Raw genomic sequence first — 21,369 nt, 5'->3', positions numbered from 1 at the left:
ACAAAATATACTTGGTCTGCCACTAACATACAAAGCTTACAGAAATTCTCTCTCTTTTATCAGCATGTATTTAAAATTAACCTGACATTAAAACAGGGCACATGAACTGTCTAGAATAAATGTAAACTGTAAAATTGTTTCCTATCACTTCGCCATAAAATACATTTGTGCAAAGATCTGATCATGAAGTCTGGCCGTATGAAAGGTGATAAAAATACAATGTAATAAAAAAACAGTCAATTAACATATTAGGCCAACAATTACATTACAAAGATCCCTGAGAAGCACTCAAGTTGTAATGACTTATAAGCAAGGCAGCTATAATACTTTCATCCACAGCAAGAACAACATTTGAGCTGAAAAACAGCATAGTCCACATAGACAAACTCTTTTAAGAGCGTAAATACAAACAGAAACACATCAAGAAGAAACGATGAAAGCTCATTATTATATTAATGGAAAATAAAAGTCAAAGAAGTGGACAATTGGCTTGATTACAGGAATTATTATGGCTACTGAAATACAACTCAATGACCATGGTCTTAATTATGTTCAGTAATTCTCAATACAGGTTGATACGTTTTGGCTTTAGTCCATTTCTTGTCACTGTTGTGACATTATACCCCTGTCATCTGCCTGATCCAGCTGTGGTATTCTGTGACCCGAGTGTAAATGCCGGGCCTGTTCCTGCGGCCGCAGCCATCTCCCCAACTCACTATGCCAGCAAGAAACATGCGGCCATTGCTCTCAGTGGACGTCATTGGACCACCTGAGTCACCCTGGCAGAGAAATGAGGAATATATGTGCGTTACTGAGAAATGTAAGGCCATGACATGTATCTGAAAGTGAAAAAACAGATCTTTCATTTCACCTGACAAGCATCTACGCCTCCGCTCAATAATCCTGCACAGATCATGCGTGGTGTTATCCCATCTTCCATCAGCTCGTTGCACACAGTGTTGTTAATAATGCGCACCTCAGCCTTCTGCAACACTGATGCAACGTCATCTAAAGCAGGGAGAAGACATTTTCTTAGCTTACTAACAATTGTGGTCTCTTATTATGTCATAATTTGTAGTCAGTAACCTGAGATGTTTAAGTACTGTTTCTCATTGTCTGGTTTGGACAAACAGAGAAGCTCATATCTCACTGTGTATTTCACACAATAACACAAGTCAAGAGTTTAGACACTTGACTAAATCTGTGTTTTTCTGGAAGGTTTAAGCATGAAGGGGCAAAAATTAATTGCATTTATTTTTATCAGCCAACTGATATGATATTTTGTCAAAATAATTCATTTCTTCATGGGAGAAAATATACCCTTAAATTATTGAAATTAATCCTGCAGAAAAAACTGTCTATATCTGAATTTATGCAAAACTAAAACTTTTTATTATTATTATTATTATTATATTTTTAATGGATTTAGTTGGGCTGGAGAGTGATTTTAAAGGATGCACCTGTTTGAGAAATGTCTTTATAAAATAATGTAAGGAATCTAAAATACAAGTTTAGCTTTTTTTCAAGAGCAAGAAAGCAAGAATGCATTCTACTGAGTGAGAGGTGACAGGAAAGTAATTTATTATGTCACAAAAGATTTCGATTTTAAATAAATTATGTACTTTTGAGCTTTCTATTAATCAAAGAATCCTGTATAAAATGCTTCACAGTTTCAACAAAAACATTAAGCAGAACATTACACTATTAGAATGATTTCTGAAAGATCATGTGACATTGAAAACTGGAGTAATGGCTGCTGAAAATTCAGCTCTATTATCAGAGGAATAAATCATTTTAAAATGTATTCAAACAGAAAAGAGTGATTTTAAATTGTAATAATATTTCACAATATTAGTTTTTATTGTATTTTCGATCAAAGAAATTAAGACTTTCAAAAACATTACATAATCTTATCAACGCCACACTTTCAAATGGTAGTGCAATGTAGGCCGTTACATGACTTACCAACTTCCTCTCTCTGTTTGCCCCAGCCAGTGATCCAGACAGATTTGCCTGCTGGGAAGTCATGTGTGGCTTCAGGTAAGCAGACGGGCCAGATGTTCTGGCTGAGAGTTACAGGGCTATCCAACTCCATCAGCGCAATGTCATTGTCGTAGCTCAAGTGATCATACTGAGGGTGAGAGATTATCCATTTCACGTGTTTAAAGGTGGACCTAGATAGACTTCCCACTGGTCAGACTGGGAATATCTAGCAAAAGACCAAATATTCAGTCAGGATCAGAGCAGGAGGGGAGAAGACAAACAAACAAAAGAAGAACTCACTTGAACTTTTCACTGTCCCGCACGCAGTGAGTAGCAGTGACCAGCCAGCGGTTACTGATAACAGATGCCCCGCACACATGACCTTGTGTCTTCATGTGGAGGCTGACCTGCCAGGGCCATTCTCCCTCATTCGAGTCCTTTCCACCAACAATACGACTGGACTTGTAGGGCTTCGTCCCGCATTCTACAGTGAATCGAACATGAAACATCACTGAAAAACATATACTGTAAATATGAGGAAAGACAGAGGAATTCTGGACTTACTGCATTCAGCTTCATCTGAACCATCTGCACAGTCAGTCTCTCCATCACACATAGGGTTCAGCTTGCTAATGCACTGGTTATTCTTGCACTTATATGTGAGAGCAGAGCAGTGAACAGCTATGGCTGGATATAAAAGAGGCAACTGAGTCACTTAGTGTAGCGATTGCTTATGTTGGCAGCAGGGATATTTATCAACCTCTAAGTTAAAGTTTAGTGCTGGTAAGTAACTACAGTAACTGTGAAAGTATAAACAATAAAGGTATACATTAATAGTAATAATAATATAATTTACCATATAAACTTTTGAGGTCAAAATAAGGCTAAATATTGAAAAGACATTTGTATTTATTGACTCAAAAGTTCTCACATTTCTTACACTGAGATTCATCTGAGCCATCTCCACAGTCATTGTAACCATTACATTGCTTCTGTGGTGGGATGCAGTGGCCGTTTCGACAACTAAACTCTTGAGCTTTGCAGTTCCCTACAGACAAAATTGAACAAACAACCTGAAATCGTTTCCATCACTTTTGCTCCATAGTTCAAGATTTTGAGTGCTGGTTTCATCCTTACCACAGTGTTATCTCCGCAATCGTTCATCCCATCACAGCGCCAGAAAATGGGCTTGCAGAAGTCGTTCTTGCATTTTATTTGAGTCTCATTACACACTGCATGCATGGGTAAAGAAAGTAATGCAACATCAAATGACACTATTATAGTATCTTAAAAGCTTAATCAGAATGAGCCAGAATCAGAATCAGAATGAGCTTTATTGGCCAAGTATGTTTACACATACAAGGAATTTGTTGTAGTGACAGAAGCTCCACAGTGCAACAGAAAGACAGCAACAGGACAGGACACAGATAATAAAAGAATAACAACAATTAACGAGGGGACTTCACACAGCTCCAGTGATCTGTTGAAGATATGTGTGAAGATGGGGGCCAGCTGATCAGCACAGGTTTTTAGGCAGGCTGGTGACACACCGTCTGGGCCTGATGCTTTCCTTCTTTTGTTCTTCCTGAAGACCTGGCACACATCGTCTTCGCTGATTTGAATCGTAGGTGTGGGGGAGAGAGGGGTTGCTGGAGGTGTGAATGGTTGTGTGGAGAGGTGTTCAGGGCGGGTGTGGGGTGATGTTTCAAAACGACAAAATAATTGTAACTGGTGATATCCTTCATTCCTATCCACACTGAAGCAGGATCACTGGAAGATAATTTTTCCTGAGCTTGTCAGAATAATTCCTCTTTGCCATGCTGATCTCCTTTTCCAGTGTGTATTTGGCCTGTTTGACTTTATCTCCCTTTCTGTAAGCATCTTCTTTGGCCTGACGGAGCTGTCTGAGTTTTGCAGTGAACCATGGTTTGTCATTGTTGTAGATTAGATGAGTCCTGTTAGGAATGCACATATCCTCACAGAAACTGATATAAGATGTTACAGTCTCTGTAAGCTCATCCAGATCGGTGGCAGCGGGTTCAAAAACAGTCCAATCAGTGAGGTCGAAACAGGCTTGTAGATCCCGCTCTGTTTCGTTAGTCCATCTTTTAAGAGATCTTAATACAGGCTTTGCAGACTTAAGTTTCTGCCTGTAGGACGGAATAAGATGAACCAAGCAGTGATCAGAGAGTCCTAAAGCTGCTCGTGGAACAGAGCGTCCTTTATTGTTGTGTAACAGTGATCCAATATATTACTGTCTCTGGTGGGACATGTGATGTGCTGCCTGTATTTTGGCAGTTCACGGGAGAGATTTACTTTATTAAAGTCCCCGAGAATGATTAAAACAGAGTCCGGGTGTTGTTGCTCACTCTCTGTGATCAGATCAGCAAGTTTCAGTAGAGCTGTACTCACGTGCGCTTGCGGTGGAATGTAGACACTCACGAGAATGAACGAGCAGAACTCCCGCGGCGAATAGAATAGCTTGCAGTTAATGAAGAGCGTTTCTAGATCTGAACAGCACATCTTCTTTAGCACAGTTACATCTGTACACCACCTCTCATTGATGTAAAAGCACGTCCTGCCGCCGCGCAATTTCCCTGTTGATTCTGCGTCCAGATCTGCTCTGATCAGCTGGTAATTAGGCAGATGTAGCACGCTATCCGGTATGTTGCCATTCAGCCAGGTTTCCGTGAAACACAGAGCAGCGGAGTTAGAAAAATCCTTGTTTGTCCGGGAAAGCAGGAGGAGTTCATCCGTTTTGTTGGGTAGAGAGTGGAGATTCGCCAGATGGATGCTAGGCAACGCCGTTTGAAATCCGCGCTGATGAAACTTCACGAGCGCTCCGGCTCTCTTCCCTCGCCGCCTGCGCCTCCTCCTGTAGCGTTTGACCAGAGCTAAGGCTAAAATCCGGTAAAAGATTTTGTGGTGTGTTCTGCCGAATGTTCAGCAGGTCATCCCTGGTAAAACTGATCGTATTTGAAGAACAAAAAACAGGAAAAACAAACAAAAACAGTACAAACACTGAAGAGCAACGCACAATAGCTGCCATCAGCGGCGCCATTTTAAAATTAAGAGAACATACCTGCACAAAGATTAAGCACAAGTGATATGGTATGAAGTTACTGCAGCCCCTCTCATCGCTCATATCTCCACAGTCATTGTAGCCATCACATTACAGGTTAGGGGACACACATAGATCATTGTCACACTGGAACCTCCCAGGGCAGGCTGCGGAAAAGTGATTTTAGATATTTTTGTCACGGTGTCGAGCTTTGAACATTGCGTTTTAATATCAGCAGGAAAAATAATATGATTCTACTCATGATTAGTGGGTTCAAAGGCCTCAAACTCTGCTGAAAAGCCCTCACTCACGTAAGACAGGTCAGAATGAAATCTGACTGTTGCCTGATTTGATTTGATTGTGTACACAGTTTTGGGTGGCTTCTCCCCACATATCCTAAAACAATTTATAAAATTACAGTTGTAATCTATATTTAGAGAATATACACTACTGTTCAAAAGTGGAGTCAGTAAAATGTTTTAAGTCTCTTATACTCACCAAGTCTACATTTAATACAGTAAAAAACAGTTTTACTGTGAAATATTACTACAATTTAAAACAACAGTTTTCAATTTTAAAAACAAATATTTTAAAACAATTTATTCCTGTAATGCAAAGCTGAGAAGCAGTCTTCACATGATCCTTCAGAAATCACTCTAATATGAATGATATCAAACCGTGATACTTTTTCAGGATTCTTTGATGAATAGAAAGTTCAAAACGCATCATTTTATCACAAAACATTAAGGTTAATCTAATGCTTTTCAATAGTGGTGTATAAATGATATCTTTATATTTCATAGTTTGTAACATCTACTAAAGTATAAGTATGATTACTCTCATGATACTTTTATCTGACCTGTAGTTTATTTCCAAGTAGTCTGCTGGACAGCTGATGGTGTTTTGTTCAGTGCTATGTATAGACAACTTGTCCAACTTCACCTTGATATGCTTTCCTGATGGAACCTGTCAGACAGAACATTTCAGAACTTACAATATGAATGTTAGGAACAGATCAATGATGAGGGAGATGTTGACACTAAGGAGAAATAATTTTACCTCAATGTTCCAGACACAGTCAGTCTGAAGTGGGTAATGAGAGGGATAGCCCGGTGATGTGAAGGTACCATGAACCCCGGTCAGTTTCCCTCCACAGTCTAAAGAATGAGACAAGACATTATTAACACAAATATAGGGTTTAGACTTCTTGATTTAACTCAAAGGAAGAGCAGGACCCAGAATTAATGCTCACTAAAGTACAAGCTTTGGCAAGTCACTTGCTAAGTGGCTGGTAATTTTATAAAGTACTGCAATACAACATTGTTTAAAGGAAACTTGTAATTTTATTCAGCAAGGATGAATTAAATTGAACCAAAAAAACTGTGAAACATTTTAAATCTCTATTTCAAATAAATAAATGCTATTCTTTAAACTTTTTTATTCATCAAATAATCCTGATAAAAAGCATAATAGGAGCACATCTGTTTTAAACATTGATGATAATATATAATAAATGTCTCTTGAGCACCAAATCAGCAAATAATGATTTCTAAAGGATCGAGATATGATACTGAAGACTGGAGTAATGGCTGCTGATAATTCAGCTTTAAGGAATAAATTGCATTTAAAAAAATATTCAGGAAACAATTCAGGAATAAACTGCATTTTAAACAATATTTAAACTGAAAATCATAATATTTATGATATTATAATAAGTATTTTCTAATTGTAATAATAATTCATAATAGTATTGTTTTAACTGGGCAAATAAATGCAGCTTTGGTTAGTATAAGTCTTTCAAAAACATTTAAAAATTGTATGCCATTTTCATAATGACTTTTTTAAAATCAAAGTAATGCAAAATACAGTTTCGTGGCAAGTAAGAAATGTGTGTGTATGACTGGCAAAGTCTGTCAAAAATGAACTTTGGACCCTAATTAGTTTACAATATCTCAGTAAACTCTACCTTGATTTGTGACTGGAATCTGAGAGTAAAATGCCCTGAAACCTGGGAAGTTTTTCTCCTCATTTGTAACCAGTGTAACCAGCATGACATTCCCAGAGGAGATGAAATTTAGCTGCACATCAGGTAAGCGATATCCACATTTCCTGCATGAACATATTTGTTAGACTCCACATATCGCAAAGACAATGAAAACAGACATGTCTAACGTGATACAGCTCACATTTGTGGTTGTGTGTCATCAAGAGGATGACTGAGAGTGTATAAACACTTACTCTGTTATATGACATGCTTCTCTGATGGTGCTAATGTACACTTTGATGAAATCATTACGGCAATCTATCTCCAAGTCTAGGACGTCAAACTCCAGTCTGATCCTGTGCTCTGGGTCGGCCCGAATCTGCCACTCGGTGTAAAGATTGGGAAGGTAGGCAGAATCGGGAAAACCTGGAGACCGGATCATGTCTGTCTGGTTCCCATGAGCATGATGAGACCTCTTATTGGACCCTGAAAGACAGAAGAAGTTGAATATGAGTCTACGATATAAACACGTATTAACAGCTAAATGTAAAGATAGTATTGTTAACTCACGTTTGAAGTTTCTGCCAGCTAACCGAGCATCCACAGCTGTAATGCACACCAAAATATATCTGAATTTGAACTGTTAACCATCAGACTAACGTTGCTAGACTAAAATGAAGTTTGAAGTTTCTGGTTCCATTACAAGAGGTGACAGACTGAAACTGAGCAAGTAATATGAAACTCTCTTCCAGCAGATTTACCTCCTGACGTCATGCCGTCAATGATAAGGCTATTGTCAGTCCTGTGACCAAACCCCCTCTGGCTTTTCCTTGCATTCCCCCCCCCCCCATCCAGGGATGCCATGGCCTCATCCACAGCAGATACTTGGGACTCCCGGACATTAAACTCAGACAGGTAATAAGTGATGATACCATTATTACTGCCCTCACTAAATGGAAAAAAATGACAATGGAGCTTACAATACAAATATACATCAATGAGATTCACAGTGTAAAATGAGTCCGGCATATTCTGTGATGCTCTAATAGATTTGGGGGAACTATTCAAGGTTGGCTGACAAAAACTTGTCTAATTTATTTTCAACAATGAAATTCAAATTTAAAATGAATCTTTACACATACACTTCTAATTGTAATTTTGTAAGTTCTGATTATGTCTTATATGAGTTTTAAATGATCTACATTCATGGTCAGAATTATCGGCACCCTTGGTAAATATGATCAAAGGCAGCTGTGAAAATTAATCTGCGTTGTTAATCCTTTTGATCTTTTATTTAAAAAATTCACAAAAAATCTAACCTTTCATTGGGTAATAAGAATTTAAAATGGGGGGGGGGATATCATTATGAAATAAATGTTTTTCCCCATACATATTGGCCACAATTAACGGCGCCCTTTTTTTGCCAGTTTAACAGCTGAGTTTTCTCCTATAATGCCTGATGAGGTTAGAGAACACCTGACGAGATCAGAGACCATTCCTTCATCCAGAATCACCCCAGACCCTTCAGATTCACAGCTCCATGATGGTGCTTCTTCTCTTCAGTTCACCTCACTCATTTTCTACAGGGTTCATGTCAGAGGACTGGAATGCCCATAGCAGAAGCTTGGTTTCGTGCCCAGAGGTTTGTGTTTGGATTATCGTACGGTTGGAAGATCCAAACATGGCCCATTATAAGATTTCTAACAAAGTCAGTCACTTATTGATTTTTTTTATCTGTTGGTATTTGATAGAATCCATGATGCCATGTGTCTAAACAAGATATCCAGGACCTCCAGCAGAAATATAGGCCCACAACATTAAAAATACAGCAGTATATTGTAGACATAGTAGATTAATTGTAGACATGGGGTACTTTTTATCCCTGTGTTCACCAAACCCATCTTGAGTGTTTGCTGCTAAAAAGCTCATTTTTTTAGTTTCATCTGACCATAGAAGCCAGTCCCATTTGAAGTTCCAGTCATGTCTGATAACTGAATATGCTGGAGTTTGTTTTTGGATGAGCTAGGAGAATTTTTCTTGAAACCCTCCCAAACAACATGTGATGATGTAGATGCTGTTTGACAATTTTTTTTTAAGGTTTTCTGACCCCGAGGCTCAACTATTTTCTACAATTCTCCAGCTGTGGTCCTTGGAGAGTCTTTAGCCACTCAAACTCTCCTCCTCACCGTGCATTAGGACGATATAGACACACAGCCTCTTCCAGGCAGTTTCGTAATATTTTATGTTGATTGGAAATTCTTAATTTTAACTGCTCTAGCTCTTTTTTTAAAGCCACTTTATTAATTTGTGAAGCTCAATTATCCTTTTCTGCACATCAGACATATATTCTTTGGTTTTTCTCATTGTGGCCATGGCTGGATAATTTCATGTTCATAAACACCCTGGAGTGCTCAAAATTGTGAATATGAATGGGAATATACTTCAGAGATATTTTACTCATAAGAATTTCTAGGGGTGCCAATAATTGGGAATGGGGAAGTCGTGGCCTAATGGTTAGAGAGTCGGACTCGTAATCCAAAGGTTGTGGGTTCGAGTCTCGAGCCGGCAGGGATTGTAGGTGGGGGGAGTGAATGTACAGTGCTCTCTCCACCCTCAATACCACGACTGAGGTGCCCTTGAGCAAGGCACTGAACCCCCAACTGCTCACACAGCATAAATGGCTGCCCACTGCTCCGGGTGTGTGTTCACGGTGTGTGTGTGTTCACTGCTGTGTGTGTGCACGTTGGATGGGTTAAATGCAGAGCACGAATTCCGAGTATGGGTCACCATACTTGGCAGTATGTCACTAAAAAAATAAAATAAAAATAATTGTGTCCAACGTGTATTTGAGAAAACATTTATTTCTTAACGATATTTCCCCCCATGTTAAATTCTTATTATCCAATGAAAGGTTAGATTTTTGAGAATTTTTAAAATAAAAGATCAAAAGGATTAACAATGCAGATTAATTTTCACAGCCTTCTTTGATCCTATTTACCAAGGGTGCCAATATTTTTGGCCATGACTGTATATCTTATTTTTATTTCTCTATTTACATTTGTCATTTTAATATTCTGCATCAACCAGTGAAAAAAAATTATTTAGTTCCTTTTTACAATTAAGAGCTTGACTTGACTTTGAAAATAAATGTACAAGAGACAATTAATATTTTATTTATATCACCAATTAAATAGTCCTGCAATGCGATTTCTAAAGCCCAAATACTTCATGCAGTCTGTCAGTTAATATGAGGTCATACAAGTTCAAATGAATATTTAATAACTACAAAAATCTGAAAAAGAAAATTTGAAATAATGACCTTTCATGTCAACTACCCATAATTTTCTTCCATGAATGGTGGAATTATTTAAATTACCTGAAACCTTGCACACTGGACGCCACATGGTACTTTGACAGCAAGCGCACTTGACCATATATACTTTTGAGCTGAAAGACAGTACAATGAAGCAAAGTTTTAAGCAGACATAAAGAAAATATTTAAAAAACTAAAAACATTACAAAGAAACCTGACCACCTCACACCTCACCTGCTTTGAGATCTTTGAAGCCAGTTCTTTATATTCAGTGGTGTTACTGTTTTCATAAGCATCTGAGAACGTCTGACTGGAGATGGTCAAATAACCACTGAACATCTTCCTCACCCTCCCATTATACCTGTCTGTAACAATGGACATGCTGGAGTCATTGTTTTATCATGATCATTCAAATGTAAGGTTCACTGGTGATAATAACAGTGTGTTTGTTTGTTTATGAGTTAAATAACTTACAATGGAAATGCCACACTAACAGTCCAGTTACCAATGCAATGATTGCCAGCGCTGTGGGTAGACCTATTGCCACGATCGCCCTGAACGATACCCTCTCCTCTTCTTCTGCAACTTTTTTGCATCTGATGCTGGAAGAAACTGCTCTGTCAGTTCCAAGCCATGGTCCTACAGAGAAATGTAAAATACACTTATTTTTACACGTAACCGTTACAAATAGAATGAGTTACGCTCTGTAACTACCCTAAGGACGCACTGTACTGTACATGACTAAGATGCAATTTTGAACCACCCATGTCAAAACAGGCTATCCCTCTTAAGCTGTCACAGAAGGACCAGGCTCCTCGCCCAGCCAATTACCTCGCTCCACCTCACCAGATTATTAATCACCAGCACCTGCACCTCATTATCACCATCATCACCAGCCACATATAAGCACCTTCACTAGATCACTCAGTGTCCGATCTTGTACCTGCGACAAGGACCGACGCCCTACGAAGCCCTAGTGCTGAGTATACCTCTCTTATCATTACTTACCTGCTACTTACCTTCTGCCTTGTCCTTCTCCGTTCCCTCTCCATCATCAGATCCTGTTTGGCTGTTGTGGCTGTCCGCTACCTCCCGTAGTCCTGGCACACCGATCTCTAGAGACCTGCCAAGACAAGAGAGACATTATAAGAATCACCGATCACCAATCACCACTATCCGCACGAAGTGTGACTCACCTGGGTTGGAAAAGCTATCACCGTTGTTGTGTGACTGAGCACCTGAATAAAGCACCGATTGTTTTACTTACCTCTGTGTGGACTGTTCCGTTACAGAAGATCGGACCCAGAAGGCTTAAAGGATGAGTACGAGCGACCCATTTCAGGAATTGGTTGACACACTCAAAAGGATACTTGTCCGTCCTTCCTCACCACCACGACCGGTCTCTGCACCTACCTCAGTCACTTCCGCAACAACCTCTTCTTCGCCTATAATGTTCGCCAGTCCCATGGCCCGACCAGCGCCCTACTCAGGTGATCCGGAGGAGTGCAACGGTTTCCTGCTTCAATGCTCTTTAACTATTGATTTACACCCGCAGATGTTCTCTACTGATCAAGCCAAAATAGCCTTTATAATCACTTCCCTCACGGGCCCGGCGCTGAGATGGGCTGAGACGATCCTTAGTCAGGCTGGACCCGCTACACAGTCATATCCTCAATTCCTCGCCCACTTTAAAAAAGTCTTCAGCAACTCCCCGGGTGATTCTACGGTTGGTGAGCAGTTATATAAACTTAGACAGGGAACCATGGATATTCGCCAGTATTCCCTGAAGTTTCGCACCCTCGCAGCCGCGAGCGGCTGGAATGAACCATCGCTCATCACAGCCTTTCGTCAAGGTTTGAATTCTCGTCTCAAATATCAGCTGGCCGCTTACAACGACACTTATGGGCTAGAGAAATTCGTTCAACTCGCAATCCGATGTTCCAATCGTATGAAGGCTGTCTCCATGGAATCCACATCTACCGTTGACACTCCTCCCACTCGCCAGCCAGAGGCTCGACCGGAACCTATGCAAACAGACTCCTTTCATCTGTCCCCTGCTGAACGACAACGTCGCATCAACAATGGTTTGTGCCTATACCGTGGAAGCTCCGAGCATGATATCCAGTCCTGCACCCTTCGACCACCTAGACTTCTGGTGAATGGCGTTCAACCACAAGTCGACAAGATGAATCCCTTATCTACCTGTGCTAATATTGTCCTCGATACTCACCTCATGCCCGTCACAGTCCTCCTTGACTCCGGTTCAGCGGGGAACTTCATCTCGGGAAGGCTCTGCCGTCAGCTCAACCTCACTCCCGTTGCGACCGAGACCTCTTACCAAATCCAAGCCATAACAGGTACGCCACTCACCCGCCGTCTAGTTAAATATAGTGTGGGTCCCCTGTCACTTCGTCTTGGACTGTTACATCACGAATCCATCCATTTGCTCCTTTTAGAAGAATCCACCGTCGATATTGTTTTAGGTCGACCCTGGCTGGTGAAACATAACCCCATTTTATCCTGGACCTCGGGAGAGGTCCTAAGATGGGGTACTAATTGCTTCCCTCGTTGCTTCCCACATTTACCCAAACCACAATCATCTAAGACCCAAGATCTTCCAATCCTGACGACCAGTATCGAGAGCCCGGTGGAGAAGCAATCGGTGGAAATTCCCCGGATTATGAAGCATTCCGCGACGTTTTCTGCCCTAAGCGCACATCACGTTTACCACCTCATCGGCCATGGGACTGTGCAATAGACCTAGTTCCGGGTGAACCAGTACCACGGGGTAAGATTTATCCCCTCTCTCTTCCTGAGCAGAAGGCGATGGAGGAGTATATTGAGGAGGCCCTCAACCAGGGATATATTGTACCATCCACTTCCCCTGCTGCATCCAGTTTCTTCTTTGTCGCCAAGAAAGATGGAGGCTTAAGACCCTGCATTGATTACCGTAAACTAAACCAAATCACCGTCAAATACAGATATCCCCTTCCTCTTGTCCCGGCGGCTCTCGAACAACTCCGCGGTGCCACCATCTTCACCAAACTGGACCTCCGCAGCGCGTACAACCTCATCCGCATAAGAGAGGGGGACGAATGGAAAACAGCCTTTATCACCCCTACTGGCCACTACGAGTATCGGGTTATGCCCTATGGGCTTGTCAACGCCCCCTCTGTCTTCCAGGGCTTTATGCATGAGGTTCTCCGGGAGTTTCTACATAGATTCGTCATCGTTTACATCGACGACATCCTCATTTATTCCCGGAGCCTGGCCGAACATCGCCACCACGTTGCGGAGGTCCTCCAACAACTCCGGAAATTTCAATTGTACCTCAAGGCCGAAAAATGTCTCTTCCACCAGTCTTCAACCCATTTCCTCGGTTACATCATTAATCAAGGTGGCACCCGTATGGACAGGAGGAAGGTGGAAGCCATCACCACCTGGCCACGTCCAACCACCATCAAAGAGCTGCAACGTTTCTTGGATTTTCAAACTTCTACCGTCGCTTCATCTCTAATTACAGTACCATCACCAGTCCTCTAACAGATCTCCTGCGGGGCAGTAAGAAGACCCTATCCTGGGATATCAATGCCACCAATGCATTTAACCGTCTCAAAGAGGCCTTCACCACGGCACCACTCCTAGTCCATCCAGACCCGAACTCCCCATTTATTGTGGAAGTTGACGCCTCAACCACTGGGGTTGGTGCGGTATTGTCCCAGCAGCAGGGGAAACCTCCTAAACTCCATCCATGCACCTTCTTCTCCAAAAAACTCAGCCCGGCGGAGAGGAATTATGACATCGGCAACCGTGAGCTACTAGCTATCAAGTTAGCCTTGGAGGAGTGGAGACACTGGCTAGAGGGAGCATCTCAACCATTCACTGTACTCACTGATCATAAGAACCTAGAATACCTCTGTGAGGCCAGACGTCTCAACCCCCGTCAAGCCCGCTGGGCTCTATTCTTCACCCGGTTCAACTTCCAGATTTCATATCGCCCAGGTACTCGGAATATCAAAGCCGATGCTCTATCACGAATTCATTCTCCAGAGGAACCTGCCGATGAGCCAGAACGTATTCTACCCACCAACATAATTGTGAACCCCATTGCCTGGTCCTCTCCACCAGTCGTCTCAGACACTCCTCCAGCCAATCCGCCGGGCTGTCCTCCAGACCACCAATATGTTCCTCGGACACAGCGCACTCCACTCATTCACTCTTCTCACACATCTCTTGGTACTGGTCACCCAGGGGCCAACGCAACTCTCTCGCTGCTAAAAGATCGCTTCTGGTGGCCTAACATGGCTAGGGATGTGAGAAGGTTCGTTCAGGGCTGCCCAGAGTGCGCCAAAGCCAAAAGTTCCCGACATCTTCCTGCTGGCAAGTTAATACCTCTACCCATTCCTAATCGCCCCTGGTCACACTTAGGAGTAGATTTCAAAACCGACCTGCCACCATCCGACAACCACACATGCATCCTGGTTATTATTGACCGATTTTCCAAGTTTACTCGACTCATTCCTCTGCCTGGGTTACCCACTGCTATGCAAACAGCTGAACTCCTCTTCAACCACGTATTCAGATATTTTGGTCTCCCCGAAGACATTGTATCCGACAGAGGACCCCAATTCATCTCCCGTGTCTGGAAAGCCTTCTTTTCTCTCCTAAGTGTGACCATCAGTCTAACCTCCGGATACCACCCACAGTCAAATGGGCAGACTGAACGAAAAATCCAGGAAATAGGGCGATTCCTGAGAACCTTCTGTCATAGCCGCCAGAACTCCTGGAACCAGTTCCTTGGCTGGGCCGAGTACGCCCAGAACTCTCTCCGGCAAGCCTCTACTGGACTCACTCCCTTCCAGTGCGTACTCGGTTTCCAGCCTCCCCTGTTCCCGTGGTCCGGGGAACCCTCGGATGTTCCTGCAGTGAATCACTGGTTCCAAGAGAGCGAGGGAGTCTGGGACTCCGCACACCATCACTTGCAGCAGGCTGTGCGCAGGCAGAAGATCTTACCTGCCGGGTCAAAAGGTATGGCTTTCTACACGGGACATTAGGATGCGCCTGCCTAGCCGCAAGTTGAGTCCCAGATTCGTTAGCCCCTTCACCATCTTGGAACAGGTCAACCCGGTCACGTACAAATTACAACTCCCGGCACATTACAAAATCCATCCCACATTCCATGTCTCTCTACTAAAACCCTACTATCCCTCTGTTTCCCCAGAGCCTGGTCCTGACGAGGAACCCCCTCTCCCGCTTATCATCGGGGCCATCTACAAGGTTTATGACATCTTAAACTCCCGGCGTCGTGGTGGCAGACTGGAGTACTTGGTGGACTGGGAAGGTTACGGCCCGGAGGAACGGTCTTGGATCCCCAAGGATGATGTTCTTGATCCCAGCCTACTAGAGGACTTTCATGCTGCTCATCCAGATTGTCCTGCACCTCGAGGCCGAGGCAGACCACCACGATGCCGAGGTCGGCCCTCAGGAGCGGTCCGTGGGGAGGGGGGTACTGTCACAGAAGGACCAGGCTCCTCGCCCAGCCAATTACCTCGCTCCACCTCACCAGATTATTAATCACCAGCACCTGCACCTCATTATCACCATCATCACCAGCCACATATAAGCACCTTCACTAGATCACTCAGTGTCCGATCTTGTACCTGCGACAAGGACCGACGCCCTACGAAGCCCTAGTGCTGAGTATACCTCTCTTATCATTACTTACCTGCTACTTACCTTCTGCCTTGTCCTTCTCCGTTCCCTCTCCATCATCAGATCCTGTTTGGCTGTTGTGGCTGTCCGCTACCTCCCGTAGTCCTGGCACACCGATCTCTAGAGACCTGCCAAGACAAGAGAGACATTATAAGAATCACCGATCACCAATCACCACTATCCGCACGAAGTGTGACTCACCTGGGTTGGAAAAGCTATCACCGTTATTGTGTGACTGAGCACCTGAATAAAGCACCGATTGTTTTACTTACCTCTGTGTGGACTGTTCCGTTACATAAGCACTCCAAACTCACTGGTATGACTATATGGCATAATGCAGCTGCAACTGTTTTAAATAGCGAACCAACACCTTGCTCATCAGTGTCAACAACCCACCCCAATCAATTATGCATTAGCTAAAGTGTGCGTGGGTCATGTGACTCAAGTGCCAGCTTTTCTTAGTATAAGAAAAACTGTTTTTTTAGATGGCAATCTTAGTCACATCTTTTAATATTTTTCAAAAAGTTAAATAAGCATTAATAAGCATAAGGATTAAAGTGAAACTGAAACAGCAATATAACCATTATTTGAACAATATAAAACACAGTGAGACAAATCAGAGCATACCTGTATATATATATATATATATAAATATGTGTGTGTGTGTGTGTGTATGTAGCCTACATACAAGACTGTATTTTTACAAATAACTTTTAGAATATATAACAGTATATTATACAACTAACATATAAATGTATATAAAATATAAATACATAATTTAGGCACATAATTGTATAAATTACCAAACACAAACAGCACTGTACAGGATGTCCCAGAAGGTTAATATTGGAAGATTTAACAGCTGATAACGTCGGACTAAAAGAAAACAAAATAATGATATTCAGTTTAAAACATACATTTACATTTATTCATTTAGCTGACGCTTTTATCCAAAGCGACTTACAATTGCTATATATGTCAGCGGTCGCACGCCTCTGGAGCAACTAGGGGGTTAAGTGTCTTGCTCAGGGACACATTGGTGTCTCACAGTGGATTCGAACCCGGGTCTCTCACACCAAAGGCATGTGTCTTATCCACTGCGCCATCACCACCCCATACCTGAAATTCTTTCCCAGATTTGAGTGGCTCCATGTCACACGATGCATTTGTCAAATTTGCCGCTGTCAGTCCTCTGTGTTGTCGTTCATGTGTCATGCAGGCGGCCTTTTGTCCTCACCTACAGCGAGACTCACGGACACGCGCGCGCAGGTGTCTGCTGGAGAAACTAGCCTTCCATGTTGTTTTACATGATCCTATAGCACTGAGAGGGTATAACCCTGTTGATTTGATTTTAATGGGGGTTTTGTGTCTGTAAAACAAACATATTTATTGCAAATCGTAATGTTTCTCTTCCCACCCAGTTTCGAGCTGCAGGTGAGTCCGTCTCAAGCATCCTGTGCAGTACTTCCTGTAGAGACGCAGGTGTGACGTGACAAAACCAGGACACCTGTAAATAAATCAATAAACGAGATAGAAATGATCAAAAGGGTCTGATGTTTACTGTCAAACACATTTACAGTGTATTAGAAACTTTATATATTATTATAACTTTTTATATTATAAACTTGTTTAACAAACTGTAATTGAAGATTATTTCTCTGACAATGTTGAAAATAAATTAAATTAAAATCAAATAAAATCCTGTAAATTTTAGGGTTGCAAATTTAGCTTATATTAAGATCCTATCTATTTAGGACCACAGATGGTTTCCCATAAACTAAAGAAAAGTATTTGTTCTGAGAATTATATATAGCCTATTTGTATTTTTCCTAGAACTATTTGGGTAATAAGTTTAAATGACCTTGACAAATACAGTCAACACTACAATCTTTGTTATCTGAAATGTGACAAAAGTTAATAACACTGTAAGTTTGAAAAGTTAATTTCCACAGTGTCATGATGATGATGATGATGATGATGATGGACAGACTAACTTTAAGTAAACATTAAAGTAAAGAGACACAAGAGAGCAGCAAGAACACCCCTAAGATCAACATTAAAACCATCTCATTAAAACTCATGAATTATTCAAATCTTTCTGCCATTTCAGACCTGAGGAAGCCCATGTAGTGGAAAAACAAGGCTTCTCTTTAGAGACAGTCTTTTCACTGAGGGCTAGTGCTGTCAAGAAAAAGTACAGGTAATTCCCTTGATACGTCAGTGTGAAGCAGGCCTAAATTGTGGATATAACTAGTTAAAGCAAGGGCCTTCAATGAGGTGGCTTTTCATTTGGATTATTATTTATTTAATTTATTTTATTTTTTAAGTGAAAAAAGGTCATTTTTTTAAGATGAGCTAACAATAAAAAAATACTTCAAAAGCATTTATGAATCTTATTTAATGCTAATTTGAACACTTACTACATTATTCAAATAAAAAGTTGTAAATTGACCTGAGCTAACATTAACTAATTAAAATTGGCTGAATATGTACTTACCATCATGCCATCCGATATGTAGATGAGTTTGTTTCTTTGTCGGAACAGATTTTAAGAAATTTAGCGTTACATCACTTCCTCGCCAATGGATCCTCTGCAGTGAATGGGTGCCGTCAGAATGAGAGTCCAATCATCTGATAAAAACATCACAATAATCCACAAGTAATCCACACAAATCCTTTCAATCAATTAATGTCTTGTAAAGTGAAAAGCTGTTTGTTTGTCATAAACAAATCTATCATTAAGCGATTTTAACTTAAACTGTTTAAACTGTTACTTCTGGCCAAAACCCACAATCCATATTAACGCTTCCTCCAGTCATCCTCTCACATCAAAATCCACCAACATATTTGTTTAGAACAGTTTTGAACTGTTTTTACTTTTAAATGCTTTATTTGTGCATGTCTCTGTTTTCACTTTTTCACTGGAGAAAGCAATATTATGGATAGAGAGCTTAATTACAAATACACAGTTAATACAGTTACATATAAGGAGTTAATTACAAATTCACCGTTATTCCACTTCAAAAGACATTAATTGATGGACTGGACTTACTTGTAGATTGTTGTGATTGTTGTTTTATGAGCCGTTTGGACTCTCATTCTGACGGGACCCATTCACTGCAATTGATTCATCATTTATTGATGAGCAATTGATGTAATCTGTTCAGATGAAGAAACAAACTCATCTACACTTTGGAGTAAATTTTTTATTCATGAGTCAATTATTCTTTTAATAATAGTTGTTTATTAACTAATGTTAACAAAGTAATAAATATTGTAACAGTGGTAACAATCTCATTGTTATGTTAGCTAATGCACAAAGTGTTACCAAATATTAAGTAAAACTGGAAGCACAAAGTGTATATGAAAAGTATATTGGTCTATTTGTCAATAATAATTATTTTAATTTATTTTCAAGGCAAGCATCAGAGTAACCTGCTCCATCTCTACATCCAGGGGTTCTAGACCTGAAAAAGGACCCCTGAGCTAGAGATTAAGGATATAATATAAACCACTGTTTTTTTTTTTATACATGTTTAATCTTTCTTTTGTGTGTCTTTGTTTGGTTGGGCTCACAGGGAAGGCCGCTCTACATATACACAGAGGCTTGTATCCCCAAGGAAGCCATGTTTTCACAAATACAACATATTTGATAGACAGACCGATCATAAATTATTCATACATGTCATAATGAGGAGATCAGGGAGCAGGACAGATTGATTCAGCTCTGCCTAGGTTGTTTTTTGTGTTTCTATCTTTTTCAACATACACTACTTATAGAAGTTATAGAAATTAATACTTTTATTTACCAAGGATGCTTTAAATTGACCAAAGGTGATGATAAAGACATTTATAACGTTACAAAATATTTCTATTTCAGGTAAATGGTATTCTTATGAATTTTCTATTCATCAAAGAAACCTGAAAAAATCTACTCAGCTGTTTTCAGAATCAGAATCAGAATTAGCTTTATTGCCAGGTATGTTTGCACATACAAGGAATTTGTTTTAGTGACAGTAGCTCCACTGTGCAACAGAATAACAGCAACAGGACAGGACACAGATAGTAAAAAAATTTAAAATTAAAAATAAAAATAAAATAATGTACAAATATACAAAAATGGACAATGGGCCAAATAGCACGAACACAATATACAAAATAGACAATTCAGTATGTACAGGTATGTTAGGTGCAAATTTGAAATGTAATAAGTATGTGTGTAAAATAAAAATAAAAAGTATGATAGTGTTGTGTGTTTCATGTTTATTGTTAAGAGTTCAAGTGTTCATGAGATGGATTGACTGAGGGAAGAAACTGTTCCTGTGTCTGGTCGTTCTGGTGCTCAGAGCTCTGTAGCGTCGACCAGACGGTAACAGTTCAAAGAGGGAGTGTGCTGGGTGTGAGGGGTCCAGAGTGATTTTACCAGCCCTTTTGCTCACTCTGGATAAGTACAGTTCTTGGAGAGTGGGGAGGGTTGTACCAATGATTCGCTCAGCAGTCCGGACTACTCTCTATAGTCTTCTGAGGTCAGATTTGGTAGCTGAGCTGAACCAGACAGTTATTGAGGTGCAGAGGATGGATTCAATGATGGCGGAGTAGAACTGTTTCAGCAGCTCCTGTGGCAGGTTGAACTTCCTCAGCTGGCGGAAGAAGTACAACCTCTGCTGGGCCTTTTTCACAATAGAGTCTATGTGAATATCCCACTTCAGGTCCTGAGAGATGGTGGTGCCCAGGAATCTGAATGACTCCACTGCAGTCACAGTGCTGTTCATGATGGTGAGTGGGGGGAGAGCAGGGGGGTTTCTCCTGAAGTCCACTATCATCTCCACAGTTTTGAGCATGTTAAGCTCCAGGTTGTTGAGACTGCACCAGACAGCCAGCTCCTTAACCTCCTGTCTGTAAGCAGACACCGTCCTGGATGAGGCCGATCAGTGTGGTGTTGTCTGCGAACTTCAGGAGCTTGACAGAGGGGTCTTTAGATGTGCAGTCGTTGGTGTAGAGGGAGAAGAGCAGTGGGGAGAGGACACAGCCCTGAGGAGCTCCAGTGCTGATGGTGCGGGTGCTGGATGTGAATTTACCAAGCTTTACTAGCTGCTGTCTGTCTGTCAGGAAGCTGTTGATCCACTGACAGATGGAGGTGGGGACAGTGAGCACATATTACATAAATGTTGTTGTAAAACAATATGATGTTATAAATACATATTGTGAATGAGGTAAATCACTTACTTTTGCTGTTTTCCAAAAAGCTAAATCTTTGTCTTCTCAGTATCACGAATCAAAGAAAATTGTCTATGAGAAAAGTTTAGGAGCGCACAA

The 21,369-nt window shown here is 41.1% G+C and overlaps 1 pseudogene across 1 annotated transcript; it reads right to left on the bottom strand.

Moving 5' to 3' along the window:
- Positions 1-617: 617 nt before the first annotated feature.
- LOC306862278 (suppressor of tumorigenicity 14 protein homolog) lies at positions 618-11,678 on the bottom strand (annotated as a pseudogene). Its single transcript has 20 exons — positions 11,632-11,678; positions 11,431-11,464; positions 10,816-10,980; positions 10,576-10,706; positions 10,405-10,475; positions 7,790-7,977; positions 7,599-7,634; positions 7,283-7,514; positions 7,011-7,153; positions 6,104-6,201; positions 5,904-6,010; positions 5,307-5,440; positions 5,107-5,211; positions 3,124-3,215; positions 2,915-3,047; positions 2,548-2,670; positions 2,284-2,467; positions 1,966-2,209; positions 872-1,008; positions 618-779 (listed from the first exon to the last, which is right to left on the bottom strand). The product of its transcript is annotated as a suppressor of tumorigenicity 14 protein homolog (transcript).
- Between the last annotated feature and the right edge of the window lie 9,691 nt (positions 11,679-21,369).

Source organism: Barbus barbus (genome assembly GCF_936440315.1).
Source record: "Barbus barbus genome assembly, chromosome: 43".
In the NCBI taxonomy this organism is placed as follows: domain Eukaryota; kingdom Metazoa; phylum Chordata; class Actinopteri; order Cypriniformes; family Cyprinidae; genus Barbus; species Barbus barbus.
Note: the sequence above shows the minus strand (reverse complement) of the source record. Positions and strands in the feature narration are given on the sequence as shown.